At 41.5% G+C, this 19,422-nt stretch overlaps 1 protein-coding gene across 4 annotated transcripts in view; it reads left to right on the top strand.

The window, feature by feature from the left end:
• The window catches only part of RFFL (ring finger and FYVE like domain containing E3 ubiquitin protein ligase), a 74,639-nt gene that overhangs the window by 23,451 nt on the left and 31,766 nt on the right, over positions 1-19,422 (top strand). The window contains exons 1-2 of one of the 4 annotated variants that reach the window (XM_080679856.1): positions 4,235-4,340; positions 8,286-8,389. The exons of 2 other annotated variants lie outside the window; for them this stretch is intronic. The gene's annotated coding sequence lies outside the window, so the exon portion shown is untranslated. Of the gene's footprint in view, positions 1-4,234; positions 4,341-8,285; positions 8,390-19,422 lie in introns of those variants that run through there. One more of the 4 variants, XM_080679859.1, reaches the window with a different exon arrangement.

The following is a 19,422-nucleotide window of genomic DNA, read 5'->3' as shown; positions in this document are numbered from 1 at the left end:
ATTTTGTATCCTGCTACATTGCCGAATTCATTTATTAACTCTTAGTTTTTTGATGGAATCTTTTGGGTTTTTAATGTACAATATCATGTCATCTGCAAATAAGGACAGCTTTACTTCTTCTTTTCCAATTTGGATGCCTTTTATTTCTTCTTCTTGTCTAATTGCAATGGCTAATACTTCCAGTACTATGTCAAACAGGAGTGGTGAGAGTCCCAGGATATGTTTTAGAGAGAGGAAGGGAGAGAGAGAGACATTGATGTGAGAGAGAAACATCAATCGGTTTCCTCCTGTATGCGCCCTGACTGGGGATCGAACCTGAACCTAGGTATGTGTCCTGATGGGGAATTGAACCCTCCACTTTTTGGTGCATGGGACAACGCTCAACCAACTGAGCCACACTGGCCAGGGCCATAATGTCCTTTTTGAAGAGGGAGGCACACTAATGTTTAAAAAAAAAAAAAAAAAAAAAGGTTATAAGATCCCAGGACACCAAAGATTAGAATTTGGCAATGTTCCTAATTCTCAACATGGTGAGACAGCCACTGGTTGTTTTGGTTTATCATTTCACTATCTGTGAATCAGAAAAAGTATGTGGACACAGTTAAGATTAATTTTGTTATAAAGAAGAAATGTGCAGGATTGACAGTGGTCGGCAAACTGCGGCTCTGTTGACTAATGAGTTTGCTGACCACTGACCTAGACTCTCGATTCCAGTAATTACAGGCTGTTGTTGTTCCTTGTGATTAAGCCCCTATCCCAGTGGTCGGCAAACTCATTAGTCAACAGAGCTGCAGTTTGCCAACCACTGGTTTAGGATGTTAGGAACAGGAAAGTAGGTAGGTATTGAGAAAGTGAGAAGGGGACAAGATTACAGTAGTTTAAAATGGTAAAATAATTTTAAACTTTAACTGAATTTTAAATTACCAAGTCATATTTGGACATATGCTTGTTGTTTAAAAAATTTCAGCCCTAGCTGGTTTGGCTCAGTGGATAGAGCGTCGGCCTGTGGATTGAAGGGTCCCAGATTCGATTCTGGTCAAGGACACATGCCTGGGTTGTGGGCTCATTCCCCAGTAGGGGGCGTGCAGGAGGCATCCAATTAATATTTCTCTCATTGATGTTTCTCTCTCTCTCCCTCTCTGAAATCAATAAAAATAAAAAAATAAGAAAATTTCAAATATTGATAAAGCCAAAAATACCTCCTTGATCTGCTCACATTGCAATTCCCTCCCTGGCATGTGTATCCTCCCATATCTTTTGTATGTATTTGGTAATTTTCTATGGATTTGGAAGACTATAGAATTCTGAGAAATGAATATTTTTATTTCTATTTTGACAGCTGGTTACTGTTTATAATGTTAATATGTAATGCAGAAAAAAACAAACATGTGGGTTATCAATGGCATTACATATTCCTGTTCAAGTAAAACAATGGGTATGGTGTATATACCTATATACACAAAACACACGCACACACACATACACACACACACACACACCCCGCTAGCATATCTGTTGTGGCCACCCATTAAAAGTATACTTACATAGCTTTGGGTGGTGAATTATTTGTATGAGTTTTCAGGTAATGCATTGAAAGAACTTAAGCACAAAGCCACAATTTGTAAAATTTCTCATATACTTTTATATTCTCATGATTTTCATTTATCCTCATAAAACATCAAGTGGCTGAAATGATTAATTCAAATTTAGCACCTTTTTAAAGCTCTAAATGTGTAATTTTCAGCCTTTCCAGTTTAAAGAAGGAACTAGGATGGAATAAGGTTGTATTTGGGGAAAACGGATTGGAACTGTACAGAATCCCAAACAGGGAAATGATAATGTGCGCTAGCTTACCTCACCTACTAAATGGTGTTTATCTTAGTATAGCTAGAAAGTTCTGATGTTTCTGGTCCTCATGTTGCTGTTCATATAATTTACATTTATTTCCTGGGCACAATACCATCTGGATTTTCTCTTCCTTATTTACTAATACAGAAGGAGTCAGGAGCTTCTAAAATATACTGTTTCTTCCTTGTGGAGGTTCCATATTTGTATATACTGTATGTGCCTTGAGAGTTGCTCCATCCATGTTAGAATGTTTGTGACTTATCGTCGACTACAGCAATATTTTTTAAAGTGTGGTCCATGAGATAATGGTTAACTGCTATAAGGATGCTTTTATCATTTGAAAAGGACTAATTAACATACAGTGTAGGAAAACTTTAAACACAGACATTTTCTGTAAAGGGAAACACTGAAGGGGAGGAAAGAAAAGAGGGAACATAAAACCTTATACAAGCTCAGTATGGCTAACCTATTGGAGTAATATAATTAAGGGGAATTAAGTGAGTTGGATAAAAAACATTTTTTAAAGTAGCTCCTTGAGAAGGAATAGAATTAAATAGCATATTTTTAAAACCCAAATTATGATGTCCTACATGTATCTTTTAATTGACCAAGTAACATATATTGAATGACCATCGGGTTGGCAGCTGCGTCCAGTTTGAGGCTAGATGTGGTGCCTCGAGTGACTGGGCTAAGAAATAGCTAATGACCATGGGAAATTGTGAGCAAGGAACCGAAGGATCTGATGTGAACTTTAATTTCTTTTTTTCTTAAATGAAAACACAAAGAAAGCAAGGACTTAATCTTTTGTTTTCTTTGTATAGCACCAACGCCAAATTCTAGCCTGTCAGGATAAATTAAATAGTAATTGCTGTTGATGAGCCAGTCATTCTAGAATTGGTTTTTATTTTTATTTTTATTTTTTTTATATATTTTATTGATTTTTTACAGAGAGGAAGGAAGAGGGATAGTCAGAAACATCGATGAGAGAGAAACATCGATCAGCTGCCTCCTGCACACCTCCTACTGGGGATGTGCCCGCAACCAAGTTACATGCCCTTGACCGGAATCGAACCCGGGACCTTTCAGTCCGCAGGCTGGCGCTCTATCCACTGAGCCAAACCGGTTTTGGCTAGAATTGGTTTTTAAAAATAAGCTAGCCATGCCGAAACCGGTTTGGCTCAGTGGATAGAGTGTCGGCCTGTGGACTGAAAGGTCCCGGGTTCGATTCCGGTCAAGGGCATGTACCTTGGTTGCGGGCACATCCTCAGTGGGAGGTGTGCAGGAGGCAGCTGATCGATGTTTCTCTCTCATCGATGTTTCTAGCTCTCTATCCCTCTCCCTTCCTCTCTGTGAAATATCAATAAAATATATTTCTAAAAAAAAAAAAATAAGCTAGCCAATAAATGAGAATCAACAAAAATTTAGGGATTTTCCTTTTAAAAGCAAGTATTAATGCAGTTTTCACAGACTCCTATATTCCTTAAGCATCTTCTGATGGTGGGTAATTTAGCTTTAGTGTAAGAGAATGTGACAGCTGATGAAAAAAAATCCTCCAGTATTTATCTTAATTAGAGAATTTGAGTTGTCTAGCAGGCATCCTCAAACTACGGCCCGCGGGCCCCATGCGGCCCGCCGAGGACATTTATGCTGCCCGCCGGGTGCCGCTGCCTGTCCTGTTTAGCAGCCGACTCGTCCCGGGCCCGCAGTGCGCATAGGAATTTGTTCATAGTTTTTTTTTTTTATCTATAGTCCGGCCCTCCAACAGTCTGAAGGACAGTGAACTGGCCCCCTGTTTAAAAAGTTTGAGGACCCCTGGTCTAAAGAAATAGAGAGGTCAGAGAGGGCCTGGTGGGGGAAAAAACAGCGAGCCTGGTTAGAGCTAACAAAAACTCACCCTGTGGTTTAAACAGCCTGTGATGATTGAGCAAGCTCCCCTAGTCCTCTGACCGAGGCGTTCTAATTTGTAAATGCAAAGTGACATTATCAGCCTCTTGGGGGAAATCCTCAGAGCAGTGAACCTGCTACCTGCAGTAATCTTGCTGTCCTGAGCCCCAGCTGTTCTCAGATGAAATTTCAGAAGGTGACCACCGGAGTTTTCTGAGTAAAGGCTCCAGAGTCCACCGAGTGACCAGCATTAGAGGAATGAGGTTTACCTGTTCCCAGTAATCAGCACTCGATTAAAAAAAAAAAAGTCAGTGGGGCACCTTTTCTTTTCTGGGTTGCAGTTGATTGCGGTTGGCTCAGGCTGAGTTGTTTGGGAAATGTGAGTTTTGCCTGGCATGAGTCAGCACTGCCCTGGGTAAACTGCCGGCTCTGTTGCAGTCTTGCTTACCAAAGATATGTCCCCAGGCGGCACCATTCACTTTGCCTGAAAGCCACTGCTGTTGGTTCCTGAGATGATCTCATCTGAATATGGCTCCAAGGACTCAGCGGCAGGAACTGGAGGCAGCTTGCTTTCTGCAGAGGCAATGTTTTGAAACAGGCAAAATCAGGTAACCCCAGACCGTTTCTCTTAGTTCCATTAGCTAGACGGAGCTGCAGTGGAAAATCCTTACTCTTCAGAAGTGAGTTACTGCCTGATCTTTGGGTATCTTAAAGTTAATCCTTCATCTCTTTGGGACTTACAGGGTAAAGTTTTCATTTCATTTGGCATCTGGATGTGGTTTTAGACCTAATTAGACCATGTATTATATCAACCTTAGAGAAGTGAAACAGATTTACAGCTTTATACATCTTTGCTCTTGGTTTCTGTTCTTTCTGTGTCTTGTGAGAAATAGTTTAATCAAACTAAACTATTGTTAAAGAAAGGGAGAAGGCAAATATATTTGCTTATCTACCTAGTGATCATGAATATTGAATTGTAGAGAATTCAGTCTACCAGTGAGTTTCCATATTCTTTTCTGAGATATTAGGAATGTTGTAGGCAGTTAGACAGACGTGAGCAGAGTAAGGACAATGGGTCAGGTACTGAAGGTCACCAGGGTGGAAAGCCCCAGGTGTCTAGCAAAGGACAATTGTAGAGTGGGACCACACCCCCAGGGTGACTTTTCCTCCCCTATCATATTGCTGGTCAGGAGATTTGGACCCCCTGACCTTTCCTCCCTAGAGATAACATTTAGACCTCAGCTGTATTTCAGCTCCAGGCCCAGAGAAGCAATAAAACCAGCCATGTCTGGACCAGCTGCATTGAATAATAACGCCTTGCCCTGCTGCAGGCCAATCAGTGGAGACCACAACCCTGAAAGGACACTCCTGGGAAACTGCTGAATATGCAATTGAGATCTTCCCCAGGGACCTCTTCTAAAATCTTCACCCTTAAAACCCTTAGGACCGGATCCTTTGCGCTCTCCCTCCTGGCAGCAAGCCCGAGGCCCGCCCCCGCCCCACCTTCACTTCCCCTCCTCCAACATTGTTGCCATTAGCTTCCTCACTCCCAAGCTCCAAGGGCCCTTCCTTTACCTCTGTAACTTGTTTCCTAAGCCCATTTCTTTTAGGAATTGCTTTTTCTACTTCTATGATTTACCAAGTAAATATTCTTTTACAGTTTGGGTCTTGGCTCTGAATTCTTTCCTAGCCAGAACCCAAATGTCGAGGTTGCTGGACCCAGGTTTGGTACAGCAGGAAGAACCTCCCATCATCCCTAATTCTGTTGAGGCTATTACCATATCTCCGCCTCTTCACCTTTAAACTTTTAAAATCTCCAAACCCTAGTTAGCTGCCCCTTTTGAAGTTTGCTTCTGCTCCTTACAATTGTCTCAAGTCCATGTTCTCTTTTGCCTCAGGCTTTTGCACAAATAAGCCTTCTCTGAAACACCCTGCCCCAACGTAGCGCTAGTGAACTGGCTTCAGCCTGGAAGTCCTTCCTCTGTGAAGTCTCTTGTTCCTCACCAAGACTGGATGGGTACTCAGGAAAGCCCTGTGTTCACTCCAGACATACGATATATTGAGAATCAGCTTCTCTTGTTAAAATTATATCCAGGGTGCTTGGCAAATAGTCGGTTCTCAATAAGGCTAGAATGAGGAAGGGCCTATACTCTACTTCCACAACTCTGATCCTCTTAGCAATCCTTTATTTTGGCTCCCACCCCCATTATCCTAGTGATGTTTCCCTGAAGATCACCAGTAAATTCCTAATTCCCAAACCCAGTGTTCTGGTTTTAGCCTTCATTTTACTTAATCTCTGCAAAGCACTTGGCACTATTAAACCATTCGTTTTTCCCCAGCAACCCTCTTCATTGGCCTTGCCTTGAGTATGTTTTCATTCTTCCCCCACCCCCTTCCTCTAAGGATCTCTATTATACCCAAAAATTTAGCTATGCTCAGTATTTCTTACCAGCTCAGCTATTTCTCCCAAACTTCAGATCCTTACTTCCAACTTCACAGATCTTGACAAATTTTTTCTAATTCGACAAACATACTAGTTTGTTCAAAAGGCACCAATTCAGCACATGCACACCATTATCTCCCCTACCCACTATGTTATCTGCTTATATTGCTGTATGTTTGAACTCTGTTAATTATATCCAGAAAATCTTCCTGTTTACTAGTACTCTAGCCTCACGTTCTGTAAGTATGCTAAACCCACAGTTACTAAACCCTTCTGTTTACTATTGTATTGAAGTACTGCTTGATGTGTGTCTTTTCTTTATTCCCACTGTAGTGCCTATATTTACCAGAGTTTGAAAACTAGATGTTTTGTTTAACGAACCCAATGGCTTACAATTTTGTGTGCAAATGCTTTTAGGCAGGGCCTGTACTCTTCAAAGGTTACAGATACCACCATTCTCCCAGACCTTGTACACTAAAGATTTTACCACTCTGCCTCTAGGCATTTGAGTTTCTAACTTCTGGTTCAGACCTTAGCAAATCTTGACCTGACTTTTCCACTCCGTAGGTCTTTCTCTGCTCCATCTTCATATTCTTGCCAAAGTTATTTTCCTAAAGGCCAAATCTAATCTTTTCAGTCTCGGGTTTTCAGAGTGGCATTGGCTCCTTATTTCCTGCTTAGCTCTGATAGGTGTAAAGTCCCTCACAACTTGACCCTGCCCTACCTGTTACTATTACCCGTCTTATTTCCTCCTTTCCCCAGCCGTTTCTCTCCTGAACTCTGCATCTTTCTAGTTCCTGGTTTTACAGTGTCCTTTTAGGACTCTGCACTTTTTCCTAGTGGCCTCCTCTTCTATAACTGGCAAAGTGCTCCCCCCGCCCCAGGAGACTTAGTTCAGATGTTACCCCTTTTCTGACTTTCTCATATAGAGTCATTCTTTCTTATTTAGATTTCTGCAGCACTATGGGTCTCTTCCACTAGTCTGTTGAGTTCCTGGCCCCTGACCTAGTTCCATCAGACAGTGGCTGAAGTGGGGCTTCAAGGGTCGAACCACTAGTCCAAATGTCTTTGTTACGCTTGGCACTATAAGAAAATTTATAAGTTCTCTTCAAGATGGCATGTTTTTGAGTTCTGTTTGATGAACTTGAGCCAATAGTGCCTTGTTCTGTATATGTCACTTGAAACCATGAGCTAACCAAAGTTAGTTTGAAGATTTATAGGGTTTGTTAAAACTGAGTTCCATAATGTCACCTAACTTTTTTCTTTAAAACATCTCTTTTTCTTATTTATTTATTTATTTATTTATTTAATTTATTTCAGAGAGGAAGGGAGAGGGATAGAGAGCTTGAAACGTCAATGATGAGAGAGAATCATTGATCGGCTGCCTCCTGCATGCTCCCTACTGGGAATCGAGCCCGAAACCCAGGCATGTGCCCTTGGCCGGAATCGAACCTGGGACCCTTCAGTCTGCAGGCCAATGCTCTATCCACTGAGCCACACCAGCTAAGGTTCACCTAACATTTTTATAGTACTTTACAAAATTATTCCCTTCTATCATTTTATTTGATATCTATAATACCCTGTGTTGGGTAGGCTTTATTATTTCTACTTTGGTGATTATAAAGCTACTTCTGGCATCTAGGCATATATTCAGGTAAGACTCAGAGAGAAAATGTGTTTTTACATTACCTTAAGCAACTTGTTAGTTAAGTATTGGGTTCTACAGCAAAGGTACCTTTGCTCGGTATGCAGATGCTAAAACTCTTTCCTTTTCCAAGGCCCCTTTATTTTTGAGGCAGAAAAAGGAGGTACCCAGACCCTGCCTCACCTACGGAAAGGCTCTGACAATGTTAAGAGACCTTCATGGAAATTAATGGTGTGCCCACTCCAACCTCTTAAGCTTTGCTTTTGTGCTTCACATGTCTAGAATTTGTTAAAACCTACTGCAAAAATGGACTGTCAAACGAAGTTGATGAGTGAAGGGAGTCATCAAAAATGGAGTAAGCCAAGTGTTTTTAAAAAACAGTTATTCATTTTTGAGAGAGAAAGAGAGAGAAACATCATTTTGTTGTTCACTTCATTGTTTGCTTCTTACATGTGCCCTGACTAGGGACCCACAACCTTGGTGTATGGGATGACTCTGACCAATTGAGCTGCCTGGCCAGCTGGAGTAAGCTGAGTGCTAAGAAGAGAAAAGGTTTCACAGTAATTCTAGTAAGTGATTAAGTTTGTAGGGTAATTCACAACTGTGGGGTGCTAATATGTTATATTTGGGACTATGTGGAATTAGATTATAGAAAGAGGAACCATAAGGGCTAGGAAATAATCTGTTAGATACTGGTATATGACATCTAATTCTGGTCCCTGCATACTTAAGAGAGGAAAAGATGATTAAAAAGTTTTAAAAAAAAGTCATCATTAGAAGTTTTTTAAAAAGGAAAGATTTTAGCCTAGAGAAAGATTTTAGGCATGGCTTCATTATCATCTACAAGTACAAGAATAGTTTCTGCCAGGGGGATTTTGAGTAGTTGTTCTTATGTACTTCAAAGACTTAAAAGGAAATGGGCTTAAATTGAAGGAGGAATAATTTTAATGAATATGAAGAAGGGTTTCTTGAGCTTCAAAGTTGAGAAACGTTTGAATGACTGCTAAAACAGAGTGTCGAATTTCTGACTGTTTCAGTTATCTATTACTGAGTAACAAATCACCTTAAAACTTTTAGTGGCTTCAGATGACAACCATTTTATTGCTCATAATTCTGTGGGTTTAGTAGTTCAGGGAAGAGGGACATATTACTTTTGCTCTATGTGATATTGATTAGACTGGAGGATTTATCATGGCTTCACTCAAATATCTGGGACTCAGAGCTTGGCTGTTGGCTGGGACATCTTGGTTCTCCTCCATGAGGTCCATTTCTCTCTTGGCCTCATCATTCATTAATTTAAGGAAAGATCTGGAATGGGTTCCAGTCTTTTTTTTTTTTTTTTTAATATATTTTATTGATGTTTTACAGAGAGGAAGGAAGAAGGATAGAGAGTTAGAAACATCGATGAGAGAGAAACATCGATCAGCTGCCTCCTGCACACCCCCCACTAGGGATGTGCCCGCAACCAAGGTACATGCCCTTGACCGGAATCGAACCCGGGACCCTTCAGTCCGCAGGCCGACGCTCTATCCACTGAGCCAAACCGGTTTTGGCTCATTCATTAATTTAGATCAGGCTCCTTTTACATGATGGTTGGCTTCCAAGGGGCCATAATGGAAGCTGCAGGGCCTCTTAAGGGCTGGGTCTGGGAGTCATACATCATCACTTTTGCCCCATGCATTTGATTTAAGTAAGTCACAAGTGTAGCCCACATCCAAGGGGAGGGAACATGGACAAGGGTAGAGGGTCAAAGTCATACTGCACAAGGGCATGGAGTATGGTTGGGATTATTGTCACCGATTTTGGAAACAATTTACCACACCGACCTTAGAGATTTTTAATGAGAGAATAAATCAATACACGTTTATTGAATAGGTAGTTTGGGCATATGATTGGCTGCATATCAGAGTCATCTGAAAGCTTTTTACAAGCATGGACTCCTTAGGTACCATGCATGTGACCCGGTATCTCCTGAGGGGGTTGGCACATAAGAGACACTGTGTCTTTTCCTTCAGGTGACTCTCAGTAAAATGACAATGGGGTTGGGGAAAGGGACCAAGACGGATAGATATGATATTTAAGGCTGAACAGGAGGTGCTATAAGATAGGCCTGCTGGTCTCCTGCTTCCAGGGCTTGGCTGAACCCTCCACTGGCATGCTCTGCCTTCCAGTCAGCCTCGTGTAAGTTACATCTCATTCAGTTAGCACATCATCAAAGGAGTGCTTCTTTTCTTTCTTTCTTCACTTTTTTTCTCATAGTTTCTAGCACTTTTTCCTTCCTAGCATTTTTTAGTTTGTAATTACATATTTGTATGATTATTTGATGTGTGATAGACAGAATAGGTCTGCTTTTGCTTTCCGGTATCTAACATAGTGCCTGCCTCATAATAGGTACTCAGTAAGTATTTGTTGAATGAATAAGTGGTTGATTGAATGCATGAATGAATGGATAGTTTAATTCCGTTTTAAAGGGTGATTAGAATTTTGGACAGGTGGAGCAAATGAATGGAAAATCATAGTTCTGAAGCAGAATGTGTGGATTATTTTGCTCATATAATTTCAGAATATTGGAGGAACTGGTTTCAGAAGAGATGAGGGTTTGGTTTTGAGTGTACTTGGGATGCTAAATTTGGGGTCAGGATATCTAGCAGGCATTTAGAAATGAGGTACTGACATTGAAGGGTGAGATTCATTCCAGATATTTAGATTTGGAGTTATCTGAATGAAGACTATGCAACCTATTCATTCAGTGAATACTTATTTGAGCTTCCATTGTGTGTCAGACAACTGTGTTGTAGGGAAGGTGAGCTGAAGTCTGACTGATAAAGAACCAGCTTCATGAAAAGAGCTGCGGACAATGTTCCAGGAAGGAAAGGAACCACAGGTGTGTAGGCCTGGGGGCAGTAAATAATTTATTATTTTTGAGGAACTGAAAGGAGACCACCAAGGGCTTAGAGTGAGGTGCAGGTAGAGAGGGAGATCATCATGAGGTAAAGTGAGAAGGGCAGGCAGGGCCCATAACACATGGGGCCTTTGTGGGCCATATAGGGAGTCTAGGCTTTACAAAAAGCATATTGGGAAGCCACTGAAGGCTTTAAAGCAGGAGCGTAAAAAGCAGAGTATATATATTTTAAACAAAAGGTTACCCTGACTACTGTGTAGCAAATAGAGCAGCAAAGAGGGGGCCACTACGGAGGTGTTTGCTGTAGTTCTTGAGAAAGAAAGTGGCATATAAGGCAGGGTATGGCAGTGGACATAGTGAGAATGGGATACACATTTGCAGGATATATTTAAAATGTGGGACCAATATAATTCACTAGTGAAGGGAAGGAAGAAGGGTTAGCATGGAGCCCCAGGGGATATTTAGAGGACAAAAGAAGGAACCAGGGAAGAAGAGAGAGGAAGATTGGTCTTTGAAATCAAAGGAGAGTCAATCTGCTGCACTCTAAGTGGGAACTGAAGGGAAGAAGGAGCCTGTGAGAAAGACTGAAAAAAGAACATAGGTCATTGGTGTATGGGTTAAGGACTTAGGAAAAAGCCAGGCATTTAGCTGTCAGAATATCATAGGTGTCCTTGGAGAAAGGTCTTTCAGTAGAGTGGAATGGAGTGAAAGAACAAGTGTATGATGTGAAGGTGAAGCGGAGTACCAGCTACTCTGTTGGGGAAGTTAGGAATTAAAGAGAAGGGGAGGCAAAGAGTTCACTTTGTGCAAACCTGCAGAGAAGTATGTGCGAAGGAAGACAGGGTTTTCAAAACTGTAATGGACCAATATTTACTGAGCATCTACTCTGTGCTAGGTAGGAGCTATACCATGTCTTCTATTTATCTTTGTCTTTGAACAGTTTGTCTAATAGTGTATGACTTCCAAAATGGATTTCCAAATTATAGGGGAAGGTAAGACCTTCCTTTGGAGTATGAGAAAGAAATATTAAAAGTAAGTTCTTCTGCCGAAACCGGTTTGGCTCAGTGGATAGAGCGTCGGCCTGCGGACTGAAGGGTCCCAGGTTCTATTCCGGTCAGGGGCATGTACCTTGGTTGCGGGCACATCCCCAGTGGCGGGTGTGCAGGAGGCAGCTGATCGATGTTTCTTTCTCATCGATGTTTCTAGCTCTCTATCCCTCTCCCTTCCTCTCTGTAAAAAATCAATAAAATATATTAAAAAAAAAAAAAGTAAGTTCTTCTGTATTTTTATCTTAACCCTTTGAAATTTCTTTTTAGTGTTATATTTTGGATAGAACACAGTATGTTCATATAATAGTACTTGTCTACTTTGCTGTTATACATAGATATATTGGAGATGTGCTATTTTAAAAAAAACTAAACTGATGGTCAAAAATGGTGGATTCTATTGGTCTAGTGAACAAAGGGGAGTTTTTGAGTTGGAGAGAAAAAAAGAGGCAGAGAGAAGGATGGGAAATCAACACGCAAAGTAGTCTGCATGTCGTTTTAAACCTCTAAAGAACCCTGTGAAGTTATTTCCCCCATCTTACAAGAAACTGAGGACTGGAGAATTTAACTTGTCCAAGGTCATACAAAGGGTTAAGTGGTAGAACTGGGATTTGAAATCTAGTTACCTTTAAAAGCCTTATCACCTCACTAAGTCTTTTCCCTCTTTATCTGCTTAATGCTTTTTCTTATTTTTCCAACTAATTATTATAGTGATTCTATAAGAAATATATTAAAATATCCATTTTGCTGTTGAATCTGACACAGCTGAAACAATTAGTGCAAGGCTACATATCTAGTATGTGACAACACTGGCCTCCTGATTCCCGTGTTCTTTCCACTGTACCACTGTTGCCTCAGAATAAATGGATGGAATTGGTTGTTTTGGTAAAGTAGGTGAGGAGGTTTCTAGTTATCTGACAAAGAAGTGGAAGAGGGGATAAGGGTTGGAAGATTACTTTAGATAAAGTAGAAGAAAGTAATAGTTCCCATTTGTGGAGCACTTTGTGTTGTAAGGCTTTGCATTAATGACCTCCAGGTATTCTGTAGGTAATGAAGTTTAGGTAAGTGAAGCACCATGAATAAGGTCACTCAGGAGTTTTGACTTCAGGCCCCATGTCCTAAACCCTCACAACAACAATGCTCTTTGGAAAGTTGATGTGGAAACATCAACTAGAGGTGAATAAAAGATTTTCAAGCCCAGTGATTGCTTTCCCAGTGTATGAATTTGTTGGGAACCCCGTAAATAAAGTCTTCTGACTTTTCTGTAATACTTGGTAGTTCAGGTGTTGGAGAGATTGGGGAAGGAAGGGGAAGAAAAACAGAATAACAGTTCAATAAATCAGAAAAAGGCTCCACGGTACAAGAATGGCAGATTGCAATTTGTGTTTTTTACTCATTCTTTTTGTTTTGAGTTTTTTTTTTAAATTATTATTGATTTTTAGAGGGAGAGAGCTATAGAAACATCGATGTGAAAAACATTGATCGGCTGCCTCCCACACCCCACACCAGGGTTTGAGCCTGCAACCCAGGCAATGTGCCCTGACTGGGAATTAAACCAGCAACCTCTTGTTGCATGGGGTAGATGCTCAACCACTGAATCACACTGGCCAGGCTTTAATTCATTCCTTACAATAAACTTATTGTGGTTCTGTTTGATGCAAGGTATATTGGGATATGGAGGAAATGATGCAAAGATGGATAAGATGGAATCTTTGACCGCTAGAATGGTAAGAGAGGGAGATACCGTGCTTCACCATAGCCCATGAGTGAAGCGTCTGAGAGAGGTGGAAGGTAGGGAAGTAGTATTCATTTTGGCTTGTTGTAGGTTGAGACTGGCATTATGTAGGGCTGGCCTGGTGGGTGCCATCTAGCTTCTCAGGAAGACCCCTGAGGGCTTTGGTTACTATGCTTTAAGTCTGGTTCTCAGGGCACAAAATGTATTTTGTTTTGCACCTGAAAATGATAGGTCTTTTGGTGACAGGGTTCTATTTAGAATTGAGTGACTGTGCTGAGAAAGGAATGCCAATTTATTATTTTAGAGTGAAGGATTCCTTTCCTGTTAACAGGATTCTGGATTTTGCTAGGGTATTGCTTTTCAATATCAAGAGATCTGAGAAATGAAATTTAATGATATCAAGCTTCCTTGGTGAACATGGAATAATACGATAAAATAGTTTGTGGGAAAGGATACATTTACAAAAAGCTAAGATTATTGATTGCTTACTATATGCCAGGTATTGTACTAAGTGCTTTGCATACAGTAGGACATTTAATTCTCCCAGTGGTCCTCCTGCAAAGTAGGCACAATTATCCTCAATGTACAAATGAGGAAGCCAGGGCTGTCTCCAAGATGCTAAGAGGCTGAACTGAGATGGGTAATAAGTCCCTCAGACTAAGTCCATATCCCTGGCTGCTACTGTATGCTGTTTCCATTTAAGCTTCAGGGAAGGATCTTATCCCACTGCAGAGAAGATGGAGTGTCACCTACCTTCAGTATTTCTCTGCCTTGGGTGATTCTGGAGTTGAAATGGCCTCCTCTATTATTATTATTATATTTTTGAGATTGTTCTAAGTTTCTTTGTTGACCACACTTTGATGTGACCACGTTCTTTATTTAAATATATTAATACCATTGTCCTCCTCTCTTCTTTTTTTTTTAAAATATATTTTATTGATTTTTTATAGAGAGGAAGGGAGAGGGATAGAGAGTTAGAAACATCGATGAGAGAGAAACATCCATCAGCTGCCTCCTGCACACCACCTACTGGGGACGTGCCCGCAACCAAGGTACATGCCCTTGACCGGAATCGAACCCGGGACCCTTCAGTCCGCAGGCCGACGCTCTATCCACTGAGCCAAACCGGTTTCGGCTTCTCTCTTCTTATTTTTGGTTTGGAAGACATTGTATCTCCTTAGAGGGACTTTACATATCTGTACATACTGCTTTTGTGTTGATTTTATTGTCTTAATTTTATGGGTTAAGTTATGAGATTTCTCCAGCTCCTAACTTGTCAATCTCCCCTTGTTCCCCGCCTCCTTTTCCACTGGATTTAAATTCAAATTCTGAGTTTGATTTTGAAGTACTCAGTCTGACTCCAATCCAGCTGTTCAGTTTAGCCATGGCTCTCTGGATCACTAGTTATTATTATTACCATCCCTCCCTTTGTGCCCGCTTATTTCCCAAGTCAAATCTAGTTATTCACTGTACCTATATGTCCTTGGTTTTCCTACTTGGGTGTCCTTGGTTCTGCTGTGTTTTCTGCTTCGAATGTCATTATTTCTGTGAAGCCTCCTTGTCTGACCCCTCATTGGCAGTAGTCACTTTCTCCTCAGGGTCTCATAGGAGAGGATTCTTTTCTGTCTCCTTTATGGCACAGTACACACATTTCAGTTGTTTGTGTACATGCCTTTATCTCTTACTAGACCAGAGCCCCATTGTGCAGGTCTATCTGGTCGACCTTTATGTCTCCCCCTGTGTCTAGTTCAGTTCCCTTCACACAGCGGGCATTTGATATCTGTTGGATGAGTGAATGAACAAACAGAATTTCAGATTTAAGTGTCTGCTTGTTGGTTTAGATTTCTTCTTCCTTTGCTTTCCTTACTCCTTTTCCATTTCCTTTTCTTTCAACCTTTCTGTGCTTTCTCTTGCACTGACTCACAGAAATTGTCTTCCCCACTCCCTTTTCTTACCCAGATTTTGCCTCATTCTTTCCCCATTAGCAGTCACTGTGTGGGAGTGCCACATGCCTGCTGGTCAGATTTTCTCCATCCTTTTGTGGCTGGCTCTATTCTCTCCAGGAATCATATGACCAGTGTGGTTGCATTAAGATCTTAACAAAAAGACCATGTGTCAAGAACAGTCCTTAAGATTTGCTAGCCTGTTGCTTTCAAGTGGCAAACCCGATCGACATTTCTAGGGAAAGGGAAAAAATCCTTGGGTACTTGGAAGGTGGATGAATGCATATATTCACACTGTGGGACTGGGATGTTAGAGGCATCCTATTTGACCATAGAAATAATGCAGGAAGCCACAGAAGCTTCTGCTAACTGTTGGCGTGGAATCCCTGAATTTTTTTCTACAGCTGGAAGAAACATTAGGAGATTGGTGTAATCCAACCCTTTCCAGATGAGAAAATAGACCCAAAGAGGCTAAATGACAAGTCCATGAAACAGGGCTATTCAGTGCCTGTGTTTACTCCCAGTGCTGAATGTGACTCGGGGGGACCACTGCCTCTTTGAAAGCAATGGGGGGACCACTGCCTCTTTGAAAGCAATGGAAGTTTCGCTTGCAGTGGAGGCTTTGGTCTCTAAAACTGGAGGCTTTTGCAGTGCTGAAAAGTAGACTCAGGCTGGTAGCAGGTTGGATCACTCTCGGAGTTTTGCTTCTGGGAATCTGCTCAGTGGGAACTGGCTGACAGAAAATGGTTCCTTCTCTATTTAAAAAGAGGCCAACGTTTAATAATAAAAACATATTCATCATTTCTTGTTATTGTCCCCAGCCCCCATATTCTAAGTTTTGTTTCCTATCTCGGCGCTTTCTGTGTTTTTGTTGTTTACTCTAGGTCAGATGTTAGAAGCAGCATGGGAAATCCAGAAACTGCCCGAGAGGCCCATACTTGTTTGTTGGTGCTTTTCAGGTGACTCTTACCTGACTCACAGAATAATATGTTTTATTGTCATTGAAATACTGTCCAGTGAACCAGTTGTTGGTAGATATGAAAGTTTACCTATCTGTTTGTGGCTAGGGAGCAGCCGTGTATAGAGACAGCTCAGAACAGGAAGTCACGTGCAAACAGGATGTGCTTTTCTTTACTGTAACTTGTGTGCCTGTGTTTTGAAAGTTACTGTGGTTAAAAAGACTTCGAGTATTTGAGTGTGGCTGAAGAAATGTCTGCTTCTGGTTTGAAAAGGAGGTAAGGTACCTAGACCATTACTGCCCTTGCCTATATACAGGTCTTTCTTCTAGGGATCAGGTCTCTCTTTCTGATGCTGAGGCATTGTGAGTTTCCTAGCTTACACCATTATTACATCCCTATCTATCTATATCTATCTATCTATCTATCTATCTATCTATCTATCTATCTATCTATCTATCAAAGCCTAAGCGACCATTAGGACTGAATGATTGGAAAGACCAGTCAACTGGTCACTATGATGCGCACTGACCTCCAGGGGCCAGATGCTCAATGCAGGAGCTGCCCCTGGTGGTCAGTGTGCTCCCACAGCAGGAGCGCTGCTCAGCTAGAAGCCGGACTCACAGCTGGTGAGTGCAGCCCGCCCCTGCGGCACCGCTACCGAGCGGCGGCAGGTGCAGCGGGGCCAGGATGAGCAGCAGTGGAGCTGTGTCCACCCCAGCTTGGGCTCCTCCCTGGCCGCCTGCCGCTTCGGCACTGCTGCATGTCCCCCGAGGGATCCTGGATTGCGAGAGGGCGCAGGCCGGGCTGAGGGACCCACTCGTGCATGAATCCCTGCACCGGGCCTCTAGTGTTTTATAAAACAAAACCACTGAATTGACTGATTGTCTGGTAGCTGTGGGATTCAAGCTGTGCTTGGCTATTATTTTTTAAATAACAATAGAAGATCTTAGCCTGGAGTTCACCAGCCTTTCAAATTATAGGTTCCTTTTGTTGGATTCCAGGATTTCTAGCACATCTTTTGAGTGTTTCTCCAGTTCCTAAGCTAGGTAGTTTAACAAATTAGTCTTTGAGTTGAAAAATTTTTCTTTGAGGATTGAAGGCTGGATCTATTGCTAAGTGCTGAATTGTTTTACCCCGAAGCAAGTTTCTGGAGAAGAGATTAAATAAGTAATCTGTTTGTGGGTCATTCAGCTGGTAAACAGCCTTAGGAACCCTATTTTCTGAACCCCCCTCCCACTCCTCATTGTTTCCCACTGTGAAATCTGCTTCATTATGTTCATCAGGGGGCTGGATTGGCTATAGAATAACTAATTTTGGGATCTTTGTGGGTTATTATAACTGCCCGAGTTATTTCTGAACAGGTCCATTCTGATGGTCTCAAACCATAAACTAATGAATATGAGGCAGGAAAAGGTCTGGTCCTGCTTTTTGTGCATTCTGTATCCTTGCCACATTGCAAAGAAGACTAGCCTTTCACTTTTGTAATTCCAGGACCAAGTGGGCAAAGTAGTGGCACATTTCAGCATCGATGAGAATAGCATTGCTTCCTGATATAGGCACAGGTGTCTTTTTTTTTTTTTTTTTTTTCTTTACAGGTGTCTTTTTTTCTTAGGAAAAAAGGAGTAGAAAAGATGAGGCAGTTTGCACTTTGTTGTGGGCAAAGAGTAAAACCTGGAGACCAGGTTAAGCACGTGTCACCAGGAGATAATATGGGGAGAATACAGAGGTTTTCTTTGTGATATTAGACAAACTAGAAATCTCCGTTTCTGCTTCTTGGGATAGGTACTAGGCATCACACATCCTGGCAGGAGCAGAAAACATTTTGGAAAGTCAGCATAATTTTCAGATTGAGATCAAACATCAAACCAAGCCAATGGACTGTGGAAGGAAGGGGGTGGGGAGTCTGAATTCACCCTGGATTTATCACAAAATCCCATCTGACTTTAGTTCAGTGCAAGCAGTTATGGAGCACCAGGTGGAGGGCAGAGGTGTATATGTTCAATTCTTGGAATTTGGTGGATAGAAGGGGCTGAGGAGCTTTGGGAGAAAGTTTAAACAGGCTGGACTGTGGGAAAAGTGACCAACTCCTTAGCACTGGGGTAGAATTGGGAAGAAATGTAACAGCCTAGGGCTGCATCCAGGATAAACTAGTGACGGCCTCTGAGAGGAGTTCTTTGGGGATTAGAAGATTAAGAGCTGGTGGGAGGGACCTGGAACCATTTAGTTCTTAGGAAACATCATTGGAAAACTAGATTGAGTCTGATTAAAGGTATCATCAGCATGTCTAACAAAAGATAGATGGGTGATATAGCAGATAAACTTTGTAACTTTAAAGAACCTTAAAAAACTTATTCATGAAATTATTTATAGCCAACTTTTATTGAGTATCTATTATGTGCTAGGCTTTAAATACCACTAGAATCTAGAGTCTTTGCTCATTCTGTACACCACAGCTCATTTGGCTATAGTAACTCGTGCAGTCCACTTTGGAAAGGTAAAATGCCTAATTTTGATACTAGACAGAATGCCTATCTTGAAGGGCTGCCTTTTCTTAGGGCACAGGAGTGCCAGAAATCCTCTCCATGAGCATTTTTTATCCTGGTTACCCATTAGTCAGTCACTGTGATAATATCTCGTGAAAGCAGCTTCTTCCCTCAGAAGATCCATAAAAGCGTATCTAGTAAGTCCTTTTTCCTGCACGAGAGAGTATGCGGGGGATTAGTCTCTTTATTCGTGATGAGCTTTATCATCAGTTTTGATGGAAGAAGGATCCTGTGGTAATTAAACTGCAGGCCCGTTTATTCTGTTTTCAGCATTGTTAGGAGATTTTACTTTGAACTGCTTTCTTTTCCTGATTTGACTCACCCTTTGGGGCAAAATGCCTGGGCTGAAATTCAATGTGTAGGTTTCTCTGCTGCAGTGTTCAATCTGTCATCTCCTAAACTTCACACTAAGAAGCAGCCATTTAATTGGTCAGACCCCGAGGGTGATATTTTGGCACAACTCCATTGTTTAGA

The sequence above is a fragment of the Plecotus auritus genome (genome assembly GCF_963455305.1).
Source record: "Plecotus auritus genome assembly, chromosome: 7".
Classification (NCBI taxonomy): Eukaryota; Metazoa; Chordata; class Mammalia; order Chiroptera; family Vespertilionidae; genus Plecotus; species Plecotus auritus.
This window is presented reverse-complemented; position numbering and strand designations above follow the sequence as displayed.